Raw genomic sequence first — 21,202 nt, 5'->3', positions numbered from 1 at the left:
GGAAACAAAAACCAGAAAGAATGTTATTGTTTGAAAATACAGATTTGTAACAAACTCTTCAAGCTTTCACTACTTAAAAGTCATTTTATAACAGAGATTCAGGTACATTTCAGCATCACCAGACGTTCTGGATTTATTTATATCACAGTGATTTCTTTCCAAAGTGTAGTTTCTATCTGTTTGGGTACGTCTCTAGTTCAGACACGGGTAATGCAAGCCCTCAAATGAGGCTGTTGGAGAACCAGAAATACTTTAAACAAATTTATTTCTAATTGACTAGATTTCATGTTGATTGTACCTCTGTAAGACCTGATTAAGTGAATTCATTACCATTTATAATTTTATGACAGCACACATCGGAGATTCCAGCCATGGAAATTATCCCAGTCTAATCAAGATACGCAAACTGAATATAAAAGCATTTAAAAAAAAATCTTGATTGAATCAGGATTTAAAATATTCTTAATAGAAAAAACATCATCACTTGAACTCCAGGCTTACTACTATCAGTTTCTGTCATGGAGAAAGCATTTAGTAAAAGTTCTTACTTAATGTTCTGTAGGTAACAAGCAGCTGCTGATACAGGATTTGACAGTCAGACTTTTGGGAAGGTCATCCATGTGGGAGCATGAAAAGCAGTGATGCCCAGTAATACTGTGCTTGAAAGGACTCCTAGTCTTCTATAGAACAGGGGGTTGGGGTGATCTTATAAGATGCACCTCTCAGTTTGCTTAACTTCTTCCTAGTTGCTGCCCAAATCTTTCTCTGTGTGTTGGTAAATCGGAACAATTCCCATGCAAAGCTCATTTCCCAACGCTGCTGTTGCTGCTGTCAGAGCTGTGTATCCCTGCACCTCATTAGAAGAGAGGAACAGCATCCAGGCAGCTCTGTTTACCCTGGGATGCAGCTGTGCAGGGAAGGAAATAATTAAGCCCATCATATGAACCAAATCCTTCAGGACATACCCATTAATGAGATTTACAAAACCCACACTCCACTTTGCTGTTTGCAGGAACAAGGAAGGCAGAGACAGAGAGAGAAAAGCCCTTCTTTTCAGCATTAGCATAAAACTAGAAACATATTTTGTTCAATTCAAGCATTAGAAAGAGATTTGCCATTAGGTTTTATGTCTGCCTAATGTTCTGCCACATTTATTTAGTCTGCATCACAGATGTTTGGTTTGGGTTTTTTTTACATTTGCCATCACTAGCTGCCTCACCTCAAAAGTTTTCCCCAGTCCTTAATAAATCTAAACTGCTCTTCTCCACATGGTTTTCCAGTCACACATGGAGAGGGACTATTTCTGTATATCAGAGTTGAATTTTCTTACATGCTCCTTAAAAGGAGCTTATATAAAAGAGGGAGAGTGAATTCTTACATGGGCAGATAGTGACAGGACAAGGAATGGTTTTAAACTTAAAGAAGAGAAATTAAGGTTAGAAAGATATTGTTTAGTCAGGCGGTGAGGCCCTGGTACAGGTTGCCCAGAGAATCTGTGGCTGCCCCATCCCTGGCAGTGTTAAAGTCCAGGTTGGATGGGGCTTGGAGCAGCCTAGTCTAGGTGTCCCTGCCAATGGCAGGGAGTAGGAATTAGATGGTCTCCCAGGTCCCTTCCAACTCAAACCATTCCAGGATTCTATGCACAATATTTTGTATAGTGTAATAAAAGCTGTTAAATAGGTATTGGTAGGGGGGGAAAAACCCCACAACAAAACCACCTAACCTAAAGACTCAAAACCATGCAGCGAAGACATACAATAATAATATTTTTAAGAAAACCACAGGCCTGGGATGAAAGTACCAGTTCAGTACCCACTCCCAGCATGTAAAGCACAGAGAAGTGTTCACAGCCTGTGACAAACCCCACTGTCACTGCTGGCTCTCACAACGTGCTCAGCCAGGAATGTCTGCAGTGACTGGGACAGCAGTGAATGTCAACGGGGAAGAGTGACATTCAAAAAAACTAAAAAACAAGACTGAAAAGGTAAGCAAAGGCCTTCCACAATCACATCTATATTTTAAACATTGTTTCAGTGTTTATAACTCACCAAAGGTAGTTATGAGTAACTGCTGCTCCTTATGCTTCAGACTTAATTGAAAAGTAGTTCAGCCACACACTGATGAGGCCTTTCTGTTTCCCACACTGAGTATATAATTTAAGAATTCATTACTTGAGATTTTTTTTTCCTGTTCTAGAATTATTTTATATAATTCCTTTCACCACACTTTCTCACTTCTGTATGCAATTCAAATGTGTACATCCCTTATCAGGGAGTGACTGATGGATTATTTTGGTCACACCATAGACTGAAGACCATCCTGACTCTTGAAAAGCTCCTCACCACAACTGCAAACTCACTTAAACGTTTCAGCCAACAAAAAAAATTATTCCCATCAACTCAGCACAATATCAAATACAATACTTAAAATCCAAATTTGCACACCTGTTTCTGTACCTTTGTCTTTTGACTGGTGTATTTATCTTTGATAGTGACCCTGCCACTGAAGCAAACAGTCAGTTATTAAATGCCCTGATAAACCAGAAACTTTTGTTGTACTGGCCTTTAAGGTACAAATATTTTATTAATATTTTTCCCCTTTTCCCATTTTCTCAGACTATACTGCTATTCTCAGATTATACTACTTCATGTCACTACGCACTTTACAGCAATAAATCTCACACATTTTACATTGTTTCTCTATTTTCTCTTTGCTTCCAGTGCTCATCCAAAGGTACTGGTACTGTTAAGACTCACTATCCAATCTTTGATCTGTGCCCATAATGTGCATTAACACAAAACACTGCAGCAGCCAGTGCAAGACAAGGCACCTTCAGCTTCTCTTATCACAGAGAAAATGAGTTTTTTAGTTTGCAGATCATAGAGAAGCATCAAGCTTTACCAAAGGAAACCTAATTTCAAATCAGTGTCCTTTTTCTTCTAGTTTTCTGATTTCTAGTTTAATGTTTCTCTTTATTTTGTAATGATTGAACTGGAAGCCAAGAAAATAATGTCACTTTAAGAAATTGTTTTGCATAAATAGCACTAAATTGTCCCCAGAGTACTACCAAAACTTTTTAAATTGTGTTCTGAAAGAACCACAGCAAAGCTAAGATAAAAAAAAAATATAATAAATATAAAGACTAGAAGCCTTTTTGAATAGAAAACACTGAAATTGCAGCAGATAAGGTAAAAACAAAAGATAAAAAGGAATATGATTGTGGTGTAGCACAGTGTATCTACATTGACTCACTGGTCCATCAGTTCTCACCTAATTGTACAAGGTATTACAGTACAGAAACCCAGCAATTCTTTATCCAGTTTTAATATCAGTTGCAAATTTGCAGTGACTCCATTAATAAACTGCCCCTAAATAAATTTTTAAAAAGAGTGTTTATCTTGTCTAATACAAGAAATATTATAAATTAGTCTACCTGCTAGTTCATATTTAAAGCACATTCTGGAGGAGGAGGAGGAGGAAGAGCAGGAGAGTTGTTATGAGTTTACGAGATGTGCCAGCCACCTTCACTCCAGGCCACAGTTAAGCTGCAAATTCCTCTGCTCTGAGATCATTCTCATGATCCAACCAACACCAGAAACCAGGAGGAGGAACATTTTCCTTGTTGGGGATCAAGCAGATTTTTCAGGCATTTTTGGCCATCTCTTCATTGAAACACCCCTTAGAATGCAGCACCACACACGGGTGAAGTTCCTGGGCTGTAGGTTTTTCAGGTTTGTCCACTTGACCAGAATAACTTCAACAATTTCATTACAAAATTAGTTTGGTACACTTACCTGTCACTACAGGTGACAGCAAGATGATCATCAGAATCTAGTTCACCCTCATCTCAGATTCCTGTAGAAACACAGAAAGATGTAAAGATTTACACGTGGAGAAAGAAATGAAGCAACCTAATGGCCACCCTATTTAAAATCAAGAATGCAGGCATGAAGATTTTGATGGGAGAGAGAAAGGAAGTTTATAATATTGGAAATTTTCAACATATTCATCAAGCTGTAACAAAAATACTATGGAGAGCCTTGCAAGGGCAGAGCCTGATGTGACTTCACTCACTCCAGAGTGCTTCTGGCAGCATGAAGTCAGTACTAAGACAAAAATAAGCTCTTTGGGTTATCAAGAAAGACATAATTTCAGGCCAGATCTGACAGAAGGTGAAAGACGATGCTCTGCTGTTTCCCTCTGACATCTTCCTTGATTTAAGTCTTGGCAGAACACTGAGCATCCCAGAAATGTGTAGCTGGTGAACAACCCAAATTTGAGCAGCAAGATGCTTGGTTTTTCCCCAAGTCCAGCTGACATCCAGAGATTAGGGTCTGCTGTTTCCAGGCCTCTAAAGGGATTCCCCAAATCATCAGACATGCCAGTCCACCTCCTGGATCAGCAGGCATAGTCTACATCCAAATAACTTCTATCCCTGAAGTGCATGACTTGATTCAAATTTTAATGTCTTCACTGATGGGTAGAAGCTCATGCTGAAAAAATTCCTCCCTGTTATATATTTCCTCCTTTTACAGATATAAATGGAAGGGAAAATCCAGAGATTTCCATTGCAAAAGCAAGTTTGACAAACCTTTTTTTACTTTTTGGGGTAGTCTGGTGTACAATACTCCACAAAAAAATACAACTAGATCATGTTACATCTTTTACTTCTAAGTACAATAAGAGGTCTAAACAGGCACTCTCTTTTAGACACTTTATTTTAAGTAAAGCTAGACTTTGATGTATTTTACTAAAAATAAACATAGCTATTCAGAATGTTTGGAATAGGAAGAAAATACTCGCAAATCTGTCTCCAGCACCTGCATAATTCTGCACAACTGTCTTACAGAAGCAACAACAAAAAAAGCTATTGAAGGACATTTCCCACACTGAACTACTGTATTTTTTACCAATGTCAGCTGCATTTGACATTAAACTTGGTAGGTTTTGCATTTTTGGAGTGGGAGATGTAAATGTGAACTCCACTATCATTAAGGTTACAAGAAAGGGCGGTAAGAAAGTTCATCAGCTGTTTCTCACCAGGCAAAAGTCAGAATCCATACAAGGAAAGAAGGCAGCAGATTAAAAGTAAAGCAAAATAAATCAAACTAACAGGTTTCATAATCTTTGGGATGGGAAAAACTGCTTCCACTTCTGAACCATCTCTTTTACAGGCACTAGCTTTCAGTTTCTAAATGGATCCAGACAGAGGAGGAATTACTTGGGACTGGATATATCAATCACAGATGAAACTTGCCAAAATTGCTCTCAAATGCTGACACATCAGCTCAACATACTCCAAAACCAGGTTTTGTTGGCTTTAGGAAAGATTTATACCTTGGTCAGTTTAGGACAAATATTGCTAAGATTTACTAAAGGTATGACCAGAGCAACAGCAAATATTTTTGGATTTTGTTTGTAAACAACCAAATTAACAACAGCAACATAAATGTTAAGCATTCAGCTACTAAAAATTCCCCATAAATAAAAGCTACAGATAGGAATTCATTGCAGGGAATTTTTGCATGTCACTGTGGAAGAGAATGCCATCAGTTTGTTCTCTGTGGAGGCCAAATTCTCCTATTTACAGAAATTACCCATTTTGCATTTTGGATGTTAACTTCTTTCTCACTGTGCTCTCTAGAGCCAATCCTAAGGATAAGAAAATCAACTTGAAAAACCTCTTCTTTGCCAAGACCAGGGAAAATTTCTCTTAATAAGGGTGTTTGTGTATTGGAAATTTATAGAAAATAAAAAAATGGTGCCAATCCTGGCTTCTTAATGAGGCTGGGTGAGGTTACACAGTGAAGACACCATCGTTGGAAGAGTGAGCAACTGTCCTCCCTTCTGGCAGACAAAAACTCAATCCCCTCCCAGATTCTGTTTTTCCAGCTCCTTGAGCTCAGGATCAGTGGAGCAGAAGCTTCTCTTTATCTCAGAGCTTCTGATGCATCCCTAAATAAATGTCTGCGTTATGAAATCCCTGGTTACTTGCACATCCTACTGCAAGAGGTTTCCCTTCCAGACGTGGCTTTCATGAATGGCTGGACAAGAGAACACAGCCCTGCACAGGCTCATCCCTGAGGAGACACCAAACACAACAGGCAACATGCTTTTCCTTTTTGGGAGCTCCAGTGTGGGCCTCTCCTACACCAAATCTCCCATTTTTAACACCTTTGTGGGAATGTAACACCTTCGAAAGTTTCCGTTCCTATAGAAAATTTAGTGGAAGTTGAACAGAAAATTCAAGAGCCATTTTAAAGTAGGAGGAGATGGATAAGGAGGAGAGTCACATAAGTCACATTTTCTTTATCAAATTAATCTATAAAACCCCAATCTGTAAAACTATAAAACCCCAAACTGTAAAACTACAAACCCCAAACTGTAAGTCCAAGTGAAAGCAGAGGTAAGGGGTGCAGTTGGCTATTTCCACACCATTCAGTGCTGCACAGTGAGGAGATGTGACATTTTTGCAGTGTACACTGCAGCAATAGCAACTTGGTTCAGGGAGTAGCAGAGCTGCAGCCAGGCAGTATTTATAGTCCCCTCTCTCTCCTCAGCTCTTTTTCCCCCCGGTGAATTAAACAGGACACTGCCTCCCAAACCCAGCTGCTGCCACTGCTGAAGGAAAGCCCTTGCTGTGCCACTGTGCTGCAGAATGAACATTCCCAAAAGGATACAGGTCAAATCTTTTCCCAAAGTAAGAAATGTTCCAGTATTTGTATGAATTTGAACAAACAGAATTAAAATGTCGAGATTTTTGCATCCCTTTTTTTTTCATGGCAACATGTTTAAGGAGTTTTCTAAACAGGGATTTAACCTTGTTTGTGGGTGTTTCTCTATGCCACGTGCACATCTAGAAAAGTAAAAGTGACTAAATAAAACCAGCAAAGCTCAAGTAAATTCTACTACTGAGTAGACAAGTCATGCCTATACAACATGCATTTATTCTGACTCACACAAACATGAGTCAACAAAAACCATACAACCCTACTGGCAAACTCGAGTGAATATTTCTGCATAACTTCTTCACACTACTTCAATGCCAGAGCATTCCCAGTTTGTGTCTCCCAGCTGACCAAGCAGCACAGATGCCTGCACAGCCACAGAGAAATCCCCATCTCTGTACATTTACGAGGATGGCACAGAAAATGGATACGCTGAAACACCCAAAAATGAAGCATTTGGGAGTATCCAATGACAGGATTAGCACGTTTTAATTAATGCAACTCCAAACAACAAATGTCATTAATTTAACCTTAACTTTTCTGAACACAAACAACCCTTAATGCTACCACAGCACCCTGTTTTCTCTATTTTCATGTACACAAAGATGTCATCAACCATGAAGACCCTCTTATTAGCACATATGCCTCTGAAATCAAAGGTAATTTATATGTGATGTCTACAAAACATGAATACCAACAGAGTTCACATGATTAGAGAATAATTTACACAACCTAGTTCAGTAAAAAAAATGCTAAAGCAGGGCAGTTATGATGCATTAAAGTACCAACTGCTGCTTTAACAGTATACTCATATAATTTATAGGCAGTTGAAGGCACTTTGCACTGTAAAGCTCCAGGCAGTCCATTAGTTTAGTAATACTCAGAGACTTCCAGATGTCTTCAATACTAACAGTCCCCAAACACACACATTGAATTCTGCACTTGTCCCCAAGTTAAACTAGAGTTGAAATGAGGTAAGTACTAGGACCAAGCACATATGGATATGATGGATTCAAATCCTGCCTGGGAGAGACATAACAAGCAAACCTGATTTAATTCCAGACTAGCAAAGAACAAAGCAAAGAGCTGAAAAATGAATGTAGCAAGAGAAGAGCTATCTGAGATTTTGAGAGACTCCTATCAGCTAATCCTGCCATTATATAAAGCCAGAGCAAACAAAGTCTGGTCACGAGGTGGAAATGTGAACAGAATCAGGAAAACAGTTCAAGGAAGTGGAAAAATAGTTATTTTATACATCAGGAGACACTATATTTGGGCATATAATTAAAATTCAGAATAGAAAGAACTCCACATGGACCCTTTCAGAATAAATACCAAATCTACAGCTGCTCAAACACTTACTGGAATGAATTCACATATTTGTGACTCTCTTAATTTTTTGCTATGCTCAACTACTGTCATCTTTTTTTCTTCAGTAGCCTAAACATAATGGTTTAAATGCCTGTATATTGTGTGGTAGCAAAGAATGGTCTTCAAAAATGCCAGATGCTTTGTAGCTTCAGATTATTCACTGCTTATGGCAGCAAATTCATGCCAGCAGCAAAAAAAAAAAAAAAAAAAAAAGAACAAAACAACAACCAAAAAACCAAACAAAATTTAATTCCTGTTCAAATCCAGACAATATAAATGTGTACTCTTAATTTCATATACATTAAAGACAGAGAATCTCCATAGTCCCACACTTCGGCTCTTTGAAGACACTTAACAGACACAGGAAAAAAGCAGCATCAAGAGTCTGTCCACCAGAATATGCTAAAATGAGACAAATTAGCACTAAAACAGGGATGTTCCACAAAAATGCAAAGCAGAGGTACAGGAGGGATCTCTCAGCCACTGTTTCCCACTCAGGCACAAAATGGTTTCTTCCAATTCCCTAGATTTGGAGGAGGAGGGAAGACAAGGTGCAAAGTTTATGAAGATAATGACCTTTTCCTTCTTGTGACAGCAGGAGTCAGGATTCTACATATTTGCTATAGCAGTTTGATCAGCCTGAATAAATGTGGAGTACAGCAACTCACAAGTAAACTCATAAGCTTTACTATCTCAAAATAAGCTGAATGCAACTATCTGATCCAAATTACGCAGAATTCTGGTCTGCAATACAAGAATATCCCACTTTTAAGCAGAAAACAAATAGTCTAGGGCTTTAAATGGGACAAGCACTGTAACAGTTAGAAATCCTTCGAAATGCTGCTGGGCAGTCCTGCTGCGCAAACAGTCTTGCAGAACTCTTAATCCAACATGTCACTGTGCTGCTTTATGCCAGAGATTTCCCAAGTACAGGAGCCACAGCAGGAACCCTCATGGTAAGAGTTTTCTTGATTTCCCTTCTCCTCTCATAAAGTGGGACGGCCCCAAATTCAGATCATACCACTCTTGTCTTCTCTAACAGATTACTTCGGGTGGTATAACCTTCCTTAAAAAGGTCCCTGTAGGGCAAACACTGAATAGTCAGGATCAGAAGGGCTTGCAAAGTATTTAAACAGCACTTGGACTGAGAATCACCTGAAGCAAAGCGTGGTTTAATTTGTATGATGAGGATTCTTGAGGCCCTGGAATATGTCATCAACTAAGGAGAATTCAAATAGGAAGAGACCACATGAGGCAATTTGTACACCTGGCAGCTCATTAGAGGATGGTTCTTCGCTACTAAAGCAACTGCAACTCTGGCTAAACATTAAATTCAAGTTCAAGAATAAAATGTTCACAGCCAACAATCATTTTCATTCCCCCAAAAGTATCTGGATGTCTTGCTAATAGTTTATGTGCAACCTATTCAATGTCTGTGTTCAGCATTTCTAAAATTAAACATTTCCACTCCAAAACAGTTTGTGAAGACCCATATTAGAAAAGCCTATATATAAAGAATTATTTCATTCTAAGTAGGTCTAACATCAGATCTTCCATTTTGGTTGCCTGATTGTAGTAGGTTTAAAAAATGTTCACATATGGAAAAAAAAATACCTCCTTCCTATGCTTATCTAAACATAAAATGGCAATATAATTAAAGTAATAAGTACTGCTGCAAATTATCAGCAATCAGTGATGAAAGAAAAATGTGCCATCCTCAGTTCATGGCTCATAATTATTTCATTTCCCAAATAGTGCAAAAATCCATGACATGTACTAAATAATAAAAGCTTTTCCAAGAGCCAGGAGGTGCTCACCCTGGATGTAATTTTTCATGTAACTCACCAGATCTGTCCAACTCAATGAATTCAACCCTAAATTTTGCTCTGCAAATTTTCTAGTCTTTTGTTCTGTGAGTGGTGGAGAACTTTGTGATTCAAAGGAAGATTTACACCCATTTTCTACCTATCCCATAGCTGGATTTTGAGCCTTAGATCACAAAGGAAAACCTATTGATTGTATTTAGCAAACAAAGGTTTGGGTTTTTAGAATTCAGCACTTTCAAAGGGTTGTAAATGTTACCAGCTGTTGACCAAAGAGAAAAGAATATTTCCAAGAAGTGGATGAATGCACAGATTCCAGTTACCTAGAAGGAAGAAAGAGTCTGAATCCCCTCCCAGGAGCAGAGTGCCGTGTTTGCTGTGTTAAGCAGCCCAGACAGCTCTGTTTTATTTACATGTCCCATCTCAACAATCACTGCTGTGTTGTGGAAACACTTGTCACTTGTGACAGCAGGAGGGAGATCATTGCCCCCACTTATAAATCACAACTCAGGGCAGCTGCAGCCTCTGTTTCTTTATCATCCTCTTAAAGACAGGAATTTCCATGAAAGATGGGAATCTATTAACTTTGTTAGCTGAGCTACACTAAGTGAAGAGAGATGAAAGATGGAATAATGAAAGGGAGAGAAACCAGGCTGACCTGTGCAGGGACGACCTGCCCACAACTGAATTATTCCACTGCCAGGTCCTGCCTGCAGCTCCACTGGAGCGAACACACAGGTCAATCCATTCCCAATCTGTACCACATTTAGGTTGGTCTAGGTGGACAGGATTGTTAGTCTGTGGGGGGTTGGGTTAAAAATTCTCTTAATAAAAACATTTGCCGTTATCAAAGGGAATAAATCAGTTTATATCACACTAGCAGTATTTAAAGGACATAGAAATGTACAATAAAGTGTAATATATGTCAAATACTTTTCAAATAATTATACCAACCTGTCGTGGAAGATTAAACTGTTCTTAGTAAAAATACCATGACAATCATCTCAATAATAAAGAAAACATAGGTGCTAATTTAAAATTTCATTAAGGTTTAGCAAGTAAGTCACCATAAACACAACAAGCCACAAAGGTTAAGAGCTGTAGACATGTGATCTCAAGAAACTCATCAGGCTTAATTAATCTGAGGGTGCACAGCAGTCTCTTCATGGAGAAAATTACAAGGAAAATAAGCAACAGAAAGTGAAAAACACAAAAAATTTTGTGTGTTGCCTCTCAAAATACAGGTTGTTTGGCTTCTCCCATATCACCAGGGGTACATTTTCTTTATTCCATTGAGACAGTACAGGGAAGGATGCCCTTTAAAGGTGTAGGGTGTGAGGCTTTCCTTGTAGCAGATTTCAGGAAGACACCAATAAGATCTGGGACATAGATTCCTAATCCAGCCCTGGATTTACTTGTGGTGAGTTGGAAGGGAACCAGTGAGGAAATAAAACCACAAGGAAACATGAGCCTCATAACACAAGCACAGTTTACAGAAACTTAAAGTTGACACAGCAAGTACCAAAACATTCCCATGAATTTTTGAGCTAAATGGGATTATCTCCATATACATTGGACAATATTTAATAAGATTAGGCTCATATTACAACTGATTTATGTGCTTTAACGCAGCAGATATGTAGAGTGGGAGCAGATTTGAGGCATCTGTACTGACATTGCATAGTCTTTTAAATGGATAGTTCAGACACTATTCTCTTCTTTCCCTTATAGCAACAACCAAGGTTCAATGAAACTAGAAGCACAACAAATGGAAGAACATAAAAGCTTCCACAACTTAGAAATTCATAAGCCTTTTCTGCACATTTAAGCACATGCAAGCAATGCATTAAGATCACAATCCGAGTTTTAAAAAATCAGGTATGAATTTTGAGTCACGTTAACTACCCACCACCCCCAGGGAAGTCACTGCTCCCAGGCAAACACATCTCTGATAAAGGGATGGGAGAAAAGAGAATAAAATTGACAGATGTACACAAATCCTACTGGAGTTCTCAAGCCAGGCAAATAAAACCCCACGCCAATCAACCAAATTATGCAACGCTTATTTACCTTTGCTGAAAATACACGGAAATTTTCATTACAGAAGAATTACAGCAGGAAAAGAAGCCCCTAAGAAGGCAGCTCCTGACATTTTATGGAAAGGACACTTGACTTGAGCTGTCTCCAGCTGAGCATCCATGAGCCACAGCAGTGTCATATTGACTGCCCCTCACAAAACACATTATCTCTGAGAGTGTCTGTCACCTGTGTTTGCATGACATGTCCAGTCCTAAGACATGAGATCTGGACTGGTGTGCCAGTGATGCACTGGTTTTACTCTCTGCAATAAGGCTGTTTGTTGTACTGGCTCTGGGTTCTGTCAGGCCGCTTTGTCCCCATCCATCTCCCCGCTGTGTAGCTGTACCTCCAAGTGGATTGCAATCGTTTTCTCAAAAAAAGCCTAGTTTGGCTTTTTCCTAGTTATATGTATACCACACATAATGACTTGGCCCATTTATTATCCAAATATTGAATTTAAGGTTGATGACTTGGGTTCTGTGGAGAAGCGAAAAGTGCTCTCCCTTCCCTAAATCACCATAAAGGTATTTAGCACATTAGTGGAACTTCATTTATTAATATCAACAAAGCATCTGAGCCAAGGATATAAATTCCTTGCTCACATAACATATTGCAGGAAACAGTGTTACACCAGGCATCAATTTATTTGTTTGGATTTTCCAGTAAAGATCTATTAAATAGAATATCAACTATTCCTTCCATAGGGGATTTATTCAGCACTTATCCTTACTCACAGCGTCAATGTAATTTAAGGTCTTCAGTTTTTTCGAACTTGGCTCTGTGTAGAATATACAAAGTGTAAATACAATTAAAGAAAGCACATACATTTTTCTCCAGCTTTCAAATATGGGTCACTCTGCCCTTTGTCCTGAGTTTCTTCTAGTCACAGTTTGTTCCCTTCCCTGGTTTTCTCAGCCAATAAATACATTAGTCAGTCTTGTCCTAAACATATGACCTAGTTTTGTTATCCACAAAGCAGTTTGCTTAACACCATAAATACTATGAAATAATACAATACTAAGAAAATTTATCCCCCAAAATTGAGGTATTGAAAAAGCCATACACACTTATAAAAAGACACTCAGCTGATAAGAGTGTCCAGCCCTAGACCAGCCCTACAAATATGTAGATTGCTGTGTGGAGAACTGCCATTCCATGCTGAAAAAATAAATGTTAATATGCCCCAAAGCCTGTTAAGTGAATTCAAATATTCATACAGTTGCAGCTTCTGTTTGAGTGACTGTTACCTTGAAAAACAGTACTTTTATTCATATGCAGCCTCAGTCAGAAACACTTCTCTTCCTCATCCTGAAAAGACAAGGTGTGTGTCTGTCAGGAATTAAGCAAAGCTAATGCTACACAATGTCACCCTGACCCGAGATACAATTCCAAGGTGCACCACGGGGGGGAGGGGGCGGGGAGGGGAAAGGAAAAAAAAAGTAGTAGAACTGCAAAGAGCACATTGGTGAGTGTGAAATATAAACCACTCATTTGCTGAAAGATGTATCTGGCTTCCACTAAGCAATTCTTTAACCTCCAGGTGACAGTGTGCGCTTTTCTGGTTATGTGAAATAAATAAATAAAAGCAGGAAGGTACAAAATAGCTGTAAAAGCCACTATTGGTATTAATGCATAGAGTACTACAACCATTCTGAGCTTGGGGATTCCCAAAAGCTACCTCCTCCAGGGAAAGAACCACGAGTCTGTGGAGCTGCATCAAATACCAAAACTTACATCACTCTCTGAGTGTTTCCAGCTTAACTTTCAACAGGGCCTAGGAGAAATCCAAAGGGAGGAAAGAAGATGGCAGCAGGGAACAGCAGGAGAAAGTGATGACTGGGTAAGAAAATAGAAGATAGAATATAAAGTTGATTAATATGAAGTGACAGGGGCAAAACCAATCCTAAACACACAGCAATTGAAGTTGAGCTAATTAATGCCATTCAAGAAAGACAGTATTTTGCAAATGTCAGTTTTACACAAGAACATTAGGAAAGAAATAAAGAACAAAATCAAAGATATTAAATCATGTCACAAATATGTGAAATGCAGGTCCTGGCCCTACTTTTACCCTGTCTTGAAAGGGTCCAGTTTGGCCATACCTGGCACTGCAAATCTTGTCTGTGTGTCTCCATCTCCCACCTCCACCCTTCTCGACAGCCGTGTGGTGTGAGGGGATGTCACACAGCATCTCAGCTCCAACAAGTCATATGATTATACTTTCTTATTGCTGTTATGAACACTGTAACATCACAAATCCCAGAAAAACTGGAAGATCCTTCAGAGGACAGATCAGATGAGTATCTTCTGTGCCTCATTAATATTGACAATAGCAAGTAACCCAAAATATGTATCATCACTAAGGGCAAACAGAATCAGTTGGTAATAACCTGTTAGCAACTTAATTAGCAAATTGGATATTTCTGCTCATTATCTATCATTCAATTTGCAAACAATATTTTGAATAGATTAAAACACAACATTATCAGTCCAAGTCCCAGGTGAAATGCAATGTCTTCTATTAAGAGGTAGACTAAGGTTTACTTTTGGAGTTGCTAGAAGCTCTGAAAACCTGCTAACCATCCAGGCATGGCTTCATAGAGGGCAAAAAAAATGAATTTCTCTTCTCTCCAAATAAAACTCAATTCCTTAGTGCCTTCCAACAACCATCATGCTGGCAGTGCTTTGTTGCCAGCTTCAATTAGGTTTTCTTACCACCCTGAGCAACGAACTGCAAGGCTGAGGTCGACACACTCCCCAGTTCAACAGTATAAAGGTGTAGTGGTCTTGGTTTAACCCAGTCCTACTCAGAGAGCACTAGTGGAAATCTTTTTGCATTGTTCCAAGAAGACTCTAACCCTCTTCATACGTTTCATCTTGGTAGTCACACTCAACAAAGCCCATACAGTACAAAAATGTACTTTATCTGTTTTAAACCAATTTACCAATTTCAACAAAAAAATTCAATTTTTAGTTCTCGCGTTGCAGAACTCAATGAACAACAGTTCCCAAGTTAATCCACCACCTTCATGGTTTTGAAAACCTCCATTCTTTTGCACTCAGCCTTCTCCTCTCCAAACTGAAGTCACGGCTCCTTTATTCTCCCTTTGTATCTCATCCAACTCCACTACATCCTTCATGAGATGCAGAGATATACACTGGTTAAGAATTAAGTCACACTAATTTTTTACACAGGAGAAAAACTATGCCCTCAGTTCTCTTCCCAGGACATACTTGTTCATGCCTAACACAATGTAGATCTCTGAAAATTTTTTAAAGCATTCTTTGAAATTAAACTTGTATACCCTGAAACAGCAGATATTGATATGCAATCCACGCCCCCCAGGGCAGAGCTGACACACAGGCACCCAAAACCCTGCAAAAGCAAATCATGTACCAACCTGAGTTCACCAAGGAACTGTTCTGCACACAAGCTACACGACTGAGCTTTAAACAAACCCCCTGAAACTTCAACCCCCAGAGGCCACAATGGGGCATATTGTGAAAGTCTTTCCTCAAGCATCACATACTCATTCAATATAGATTTTCAAAAAAACAGAACAACTTTCACTCACATTGACTGCTCTTTATAAACTGCTTTAAACAATGTTACTGACAACCCTGTGTGGCCTTTTGCTGCAGAGGGACCACACAGTGGTATCAGAATGTCCTCATTCCATGGTTCCCATGTGACTTCCAAACTTTTGTCTATACTTCTCTCAAACCTCAAATAAATTATTTTCCTTGTCATCTCAAACCTAAATAACCTGACACCCTATTACAACACTCATCACCTCTGTTCAACCCTACACTTACAACACACTTGAATTTTTGATTATTAAGGGACAGCATTGTGACAATCCCTACAACCAGTGTCCTAGAACTCACACCACCTTTTCTCCTTGCACAGTTTAAGCCAGAATAAGCCCCAAAAGACTGAAGGATGATAAATGTTTGACTTGCAGCTTCATTTCTCTTTGAGTCCTTCTGCCAGGGAACCAGTCCTATTCTTTCCACCTACACCCAGCCCCGAGTGACAACTGCCCTGTCCTTCCCCTTGCCAGCCTTGCCTGGCCTGAAGGATTTTACAACCTCTGCTTTTCATTGCCTGTTTAATTTGTGCTGAGAAAGGGACAAAACTTTCACCAAAGGCTCTGCTCCGTTACACTTCCCTTATCCTATGGCCACCAGTGACATTTACAACAGCAATCTCTGGAATGCAAACCAAGAAATAGGAAATGAAACACAGAGCAGGTAAAGTCAGAGGTTTTTTTGGTTTTTTGCTTTGCAGCTTCCTTTCTGTAGAGGGACCTGGATAGGCTGGAGAGTTGGGTTGGTTCCAACAGGATGAGGTTCAACAAGGTCAAGGGCCGGGTCCTGCACTTTGGCCACAACAACCCCCTGCAGTGCTACAGGCTGGGACAGAGTGGCTGGAGAGCAGCCAGGCAGGAAAGGACCTGGGAGTTTGGATTGACAGGAAGTTGAACAGGAGCCAGAAGTGTGCCCAGGTGGCCAAGAAGGCCAATGAATCCTGGCCTGGATCAGGAACAGTGTGGCAGCAGGACCAGGGAGGTGATTCTTCCCCTGTACTCAGTGCTGGTGAGGCCACCCCTGGAGTGCTGTGTCCAGTTCTGGGGCCCTCAGTTCAGGAAGGATATTGAGGTGCTGGAGCAGGTGCAGAGAAGAGCAACAAGGCTGGTGAAGGGACTTGAACACAAGTCCTATGAGGAGAGGCTGAGGGAGCTGGGGTTGTTTAGCTTGGAGAGGAGGAGGCTCAGAGGAGACCTCATCGCTCTCTACGACTACCTGAGAGGAGGTTGTAGCCAGGTGGGGGTTGGTCTCTTCTCCCAGGTAATCAGCAGTAGGACAAGAGGGCTCAGTCTTAAGCTGTGCCAGGGGAGGTTTAGGTTAGATATTAGAAAGAAATTCTTTCCAGAGAGGGTAATCAGGCACTGGAATGGGCTGCCCAGGGAAGTGGTGGATTCTCCGTCCCTGGAGGTTTTTAAGATGAGGCTGGACATGGCACTTAGTGCCATGGTCTGGTAACCACAGCAGTGTTGGATCAAGGGTTGGACTTGATGATCTCAGAGGTCCTTTCCAACCCATCTGATTCTATGATTCTATGATTCAGGAGTATGCCAGCAGAACTGAAATAACATTTACTTTGGTGGAACTAAAAAAAAAAGTCAGCAAGCAGAAACTCTTCTGCATCCTGCTCTTACATGGAGTTTAAATGTATGACACAAAAACCTTGTACCTTACTAATGCCTGATTTTGGGATTGTTTGAAACAGATTTCTTTTCAACCTTTTCACAACTGTCCTTAGGCCACCACACTCTTTTCTTTACAGAAGCCTAAGCACCACCTTAATGATGATGTTTAGGAGACCTCACTGAACAGTCCTTGGGGCAACACATTCTTTCACAATGGAAGAGAAGCACATAGAAAGGTAATTTCAAGAGTTCCAGTGAGTTTTATATATTGCCAGAAGAGACAATACCACCGATCCCACCATCTGCAAATGTTCCCAGCCAGGGAACACCGACATCCTGTTGGCATTAACTGACTAAACAACTGATCAGTGTACCTTGGATATTTCTTAACTGGCTTAGTGACTTCTGAAAGTGTTATAATTCAGTGAGGCTGCCAGGAATTTGCTACACTCTGTCCTTTTTAAGAAAGACTGACTTAAAGGTGTGACCACATTATCAGACAGCCCATTAATTAAATGATCCACATCCAGAAATCAGAGGAGGAATTTACACCCTCCCTGGACAGAACTACATGTTCTTTTAGCAAAATGCTTTACACTAATAAACAAGTGATTTTTGGTTGTCCTCAAACACAAGTAAAGTAATGTAGAAATTTTGGAGGAAATTATTAACTGATTGTCATCAGTAGAAAAAAATAGGGTTAACATTCAGAGAAGAAATTTCTTCAGGAAAATATAAATTCAATTACACTTTCTCAGCTTCATAAACAATTTACCTGAAAGTTTTTAACTGACCACTTCAGTCAGGCCAAATATCAGGTAGATTAGGATCCAAAAAGACATCAAGAAGGTGTTTAGTTCACTCTCTGTCCCTAAGCAAGATAAAATACACTTAGGTATAAGCCAACAGGTATGTCTTACTTGTATGAACAACAAATGTAAAAATTGTTGGGTTTTCCTTCAGCCAGTATTTCTGGTTACCTAATAAACTCTATTCAGTGGTTACATGACTGTTTTTCTAAATGCATGATAGTATTCAAATATCTCATGGGAGTTTATTAATTCATTTATATGGAACATTGCCATGGTTTGAAGCAGCAAAATGATGCCCATATTTTATTACAGCAGGACTGTATATACTGATTACTTTCTCCAGCTCTGGTTTGGTTTGGGTTTTTTACATTCCATTTTTAGTTTACAGGTAGACAGGTTTCAAGGCAAACCCTCTGTTCCCTACAGAACCTGTTTAATACCTCCAGGTGTTCTGAAGCACAAGCATTTTTGTATAGATTTGCAACTATCAATGCAGCATTTGTCTATAGTTTGTGAGAAACTGATGAAATTAATCTGTGTGAACTGAGCACACTGAAACATAAGATGTTTAGGAAATCAGGAACTTGCATCAGCTACAAGTACCCAAGGGGACCCAAGTTTTCCCACTGATGTGACTCCACACACACAGTGGAAAAAGGTCTAAAGAAGGATTAAAATTAATATTTGTTCATTTTCATATTTCCCTTCATTTTCTTGTTGGTTTGAATCTGTGGATCTGATTCCACCACTGCAGAATGTCTGTATTACTCAAGCAAAGATGTAATATGGAGGTCTGAAGTCCTTATCTCAATCAACTGGCATATAAATTAAGGTCTAGAAAACAAGTAATATTGTTCTCTTTTGGGGTCACCAGTTGAATTATTATCTGGTGCTTCTCATTCTACAAACTTTTAAAAATATTACAATCTGTAGTTACTTACTGAGAGATTAAAATAGAATAAACTGCCTACAAAAAATAAAAGAAAAGGGGAAAAAAATCCAAGTTCAAAAGTGAAAATCTAAAACTACCATCTGGTTCAAGCAGGATTTTAATTTTAAAAAAGAGTGAGAGACATGAAAAAGCAATTTTCAAAATAAGAGTTGACTGGAGAGAAGCTGAAATACTGAACAGTAATTTTATAAACAGTTCAACTGTAGCCAAATGCTAAGAGGGAAACAAATAAAACCAACAATTGCAACAACATGGTAGAGTAAGGTTTGGGGTAATGATTACACTGATATGCAGTATAAATTACCAAAATCCATTAATTAGACTACACTTCACAGGACCATTTCACACTTCAAGATGACCAGCAAGGAAATGCTGATATCTGAGGATCTCAGCAGGACATTATTTCCAGTTTAAAATTATAGACTCTTAGGTATCAATAAATATCAGTATAATGAATATATTACTACACATGTCATTTTGTACTGCACAACATTCTGTCACTCTGAATAAAAAACATAAGCATGAGTAAACTGTACCAAAAGAAGTCCATATGCGTTTTCTCCTAGAAGTGTGTTACCAAGAGCTAAACTCCTGCAATCAGAGTAACTGGCACTGTATTTTTGTCCCATCTAGTTTGGCAAGTAAGGGAACTTTGAAAAAAGGGAAGCAATAAGTAGTTTGATGAGTCTAATTTCATGAAATTTTATACCTTCTTAGTCAATCTGAAGTCTCATGTGAGGAAGGTTTCAAAGTAATCCTCAAAGTTTTAGTCCAGCTTTGTTGACAAAAGTCATATCAAACAGGTGGATTACCACAGGAGAGAAAATTTCAACAAAATCTTTAAGTTTTCAGTTGAGCTTTTAAAAAGGCTCCTTTTTCTCTTTTCTGCTTTGAAGCATAAGAAGAATGCTAAAATGTCTAAAAATTTCACATGGCTTTATTCTGCACACTCATTTTACTGGACTGACAAGTAGCATTCACAGTGACACAAAAACATTACTTTTCACACCTAACTGTAAAAGTGGAAAAACCAGAGTAAAAAGCACCATTTGTCAAAAGTTGTTCCATGATAACATTTCCAAATATTTATTTAGGGTCATCTTCACTACTAAAAAGTAAAAAGCTAAGAAGTATGCCAATGGTAAGGTAATGCACACTTTTCTGGTTCAGGCAGCAGGAGCATATAAAAAAAAAAAAAAGCAGCGTGTTTTTCTTCTATAACACTTTTTCAGCACATGAAAAAAGGTGGGTTCAGTTGAGTTTTGCAGGTCATGCTTGTGGTATTTGCCGCAGATAACAGCCCAGATAACACAGATTGCCATAGATAACACCTCAGTTCCAGGGTGGGGAGCTGGCAGACATGAGAGGACAAACCATAAAGATGGAATGCAACGAGTGTCAGCACCAGTGGGAGGCTTAGGAAGCCTCAAAACTAAGGTCAGACTGCAGGAGGAGAGGGACAGCTGCCTCTGTCACCAGCTCTTGTCCCTCACATGGTGTAACCACATGGAGGACAGCACTGGGGTACCTCTGACTTACAGCCAAGGGAAAGAAATAGAGGAAAAACAGGGTCCACAGGTGCAAGACAACTTCTGTGGGGTGAAAGGCCAGCAGAGATGTTCAGTGCTGATCCTGAGATTGCTTTTCCCTCCTGTAAGAAGCCTCTCTGCCCCCTGGATGACCTTACCTTGTGCCCGCAAGGGGAGTGGTCTGTACAGTGGTCGGTGCCCACAGGGGCAAGTCTGCAGACCCTTTCTCTGTCCTGATGCTCTTGGACTTTCCAATGGGGAGAGAGTGGATCCAGGTGGATGTAACAGGGCTGAAAGCAAAAATCAGGAAAAGCGTTACATTTCTGAGGGCTCTTGGCTTCCCCACCAGGTTTCACCCTTGCCAAGGTGACTGAGCCACCTGGAAAGAAGGCCCTCCAGAAGGACCATTCTCTGTCCACCACTTAAACCACTGAAGTCACGTAAAACAAAACCAATCCTAAATTAAATATATTTTAAAGCAGTAAAGCCCTGTAAGCTATTCAGTGCAGGCCACAGTTTTGTCCTGGTTCCTGGTCCTGCTTTACTATTATAACAAGGAGTGAAAAAACCCAAACTGTATCTCTTTGCTTGAGTTCTCACCCAGATCCCTCCCCTGAGGAACCCACAGCTGACACATGTTGCTGGTCCTAACAGGAATTACATGCTTATAACCTGCTATTCCCTGCAGTAGACAG

At 39.6% G+C, this 21,202-nt stretch overlaps 1 protein-coding gene across 1 annotated transcript in view; it reads right to left on the bottom strand.

The window, feature by feature from the left end:
* The window catches only part of SHANK2 (SH3 and multiple ankyrin repeat domains 2), a 324,279-nt gene extending 303,586 nt beyond the window's left edge, over window positions 1–20,693 (bottom strand). The window contains exons 1-2 of the mRNA XM_018081844.2: window positions 20,666–20,693; window positions 3,795–3,855 (exon numbers count right to left, since the gene is read on the bottom strand). The gene's annotated coding sequence lies outside the window, so the exon portion shown is untranslated. The remainder of the gene's footprint in view (window positions 1–3,794; window positions 3,856–20,665) is intronic.
* Between the last annotated feature and the right edge of the window lie 509 nt (window positions 20,694–21,202).

The sequence above is a fragment of the Manacus vitellinus genome, unplaced genomic scaffold (assembly GCF_001715985.3).
Source record: "Manacus vitellinus isolate BGI_N305 unplaced genomic scaffold, ASM171598v3 scaffold_57_pilon, whole genome shotgun sequence".
NCBI classification, from domain to species: domain Eukaryota; kingdom Metazoa; phylum Chordata; class Aves; order Passeriformes; family Pipridae; genus Manacus; species Manacus vitellinus.
The sequence above is the reverse complement of the archived record's forward strand: the minus strand, read 5'-3'. Positions and strand labels throughout refer to the sequence as shown.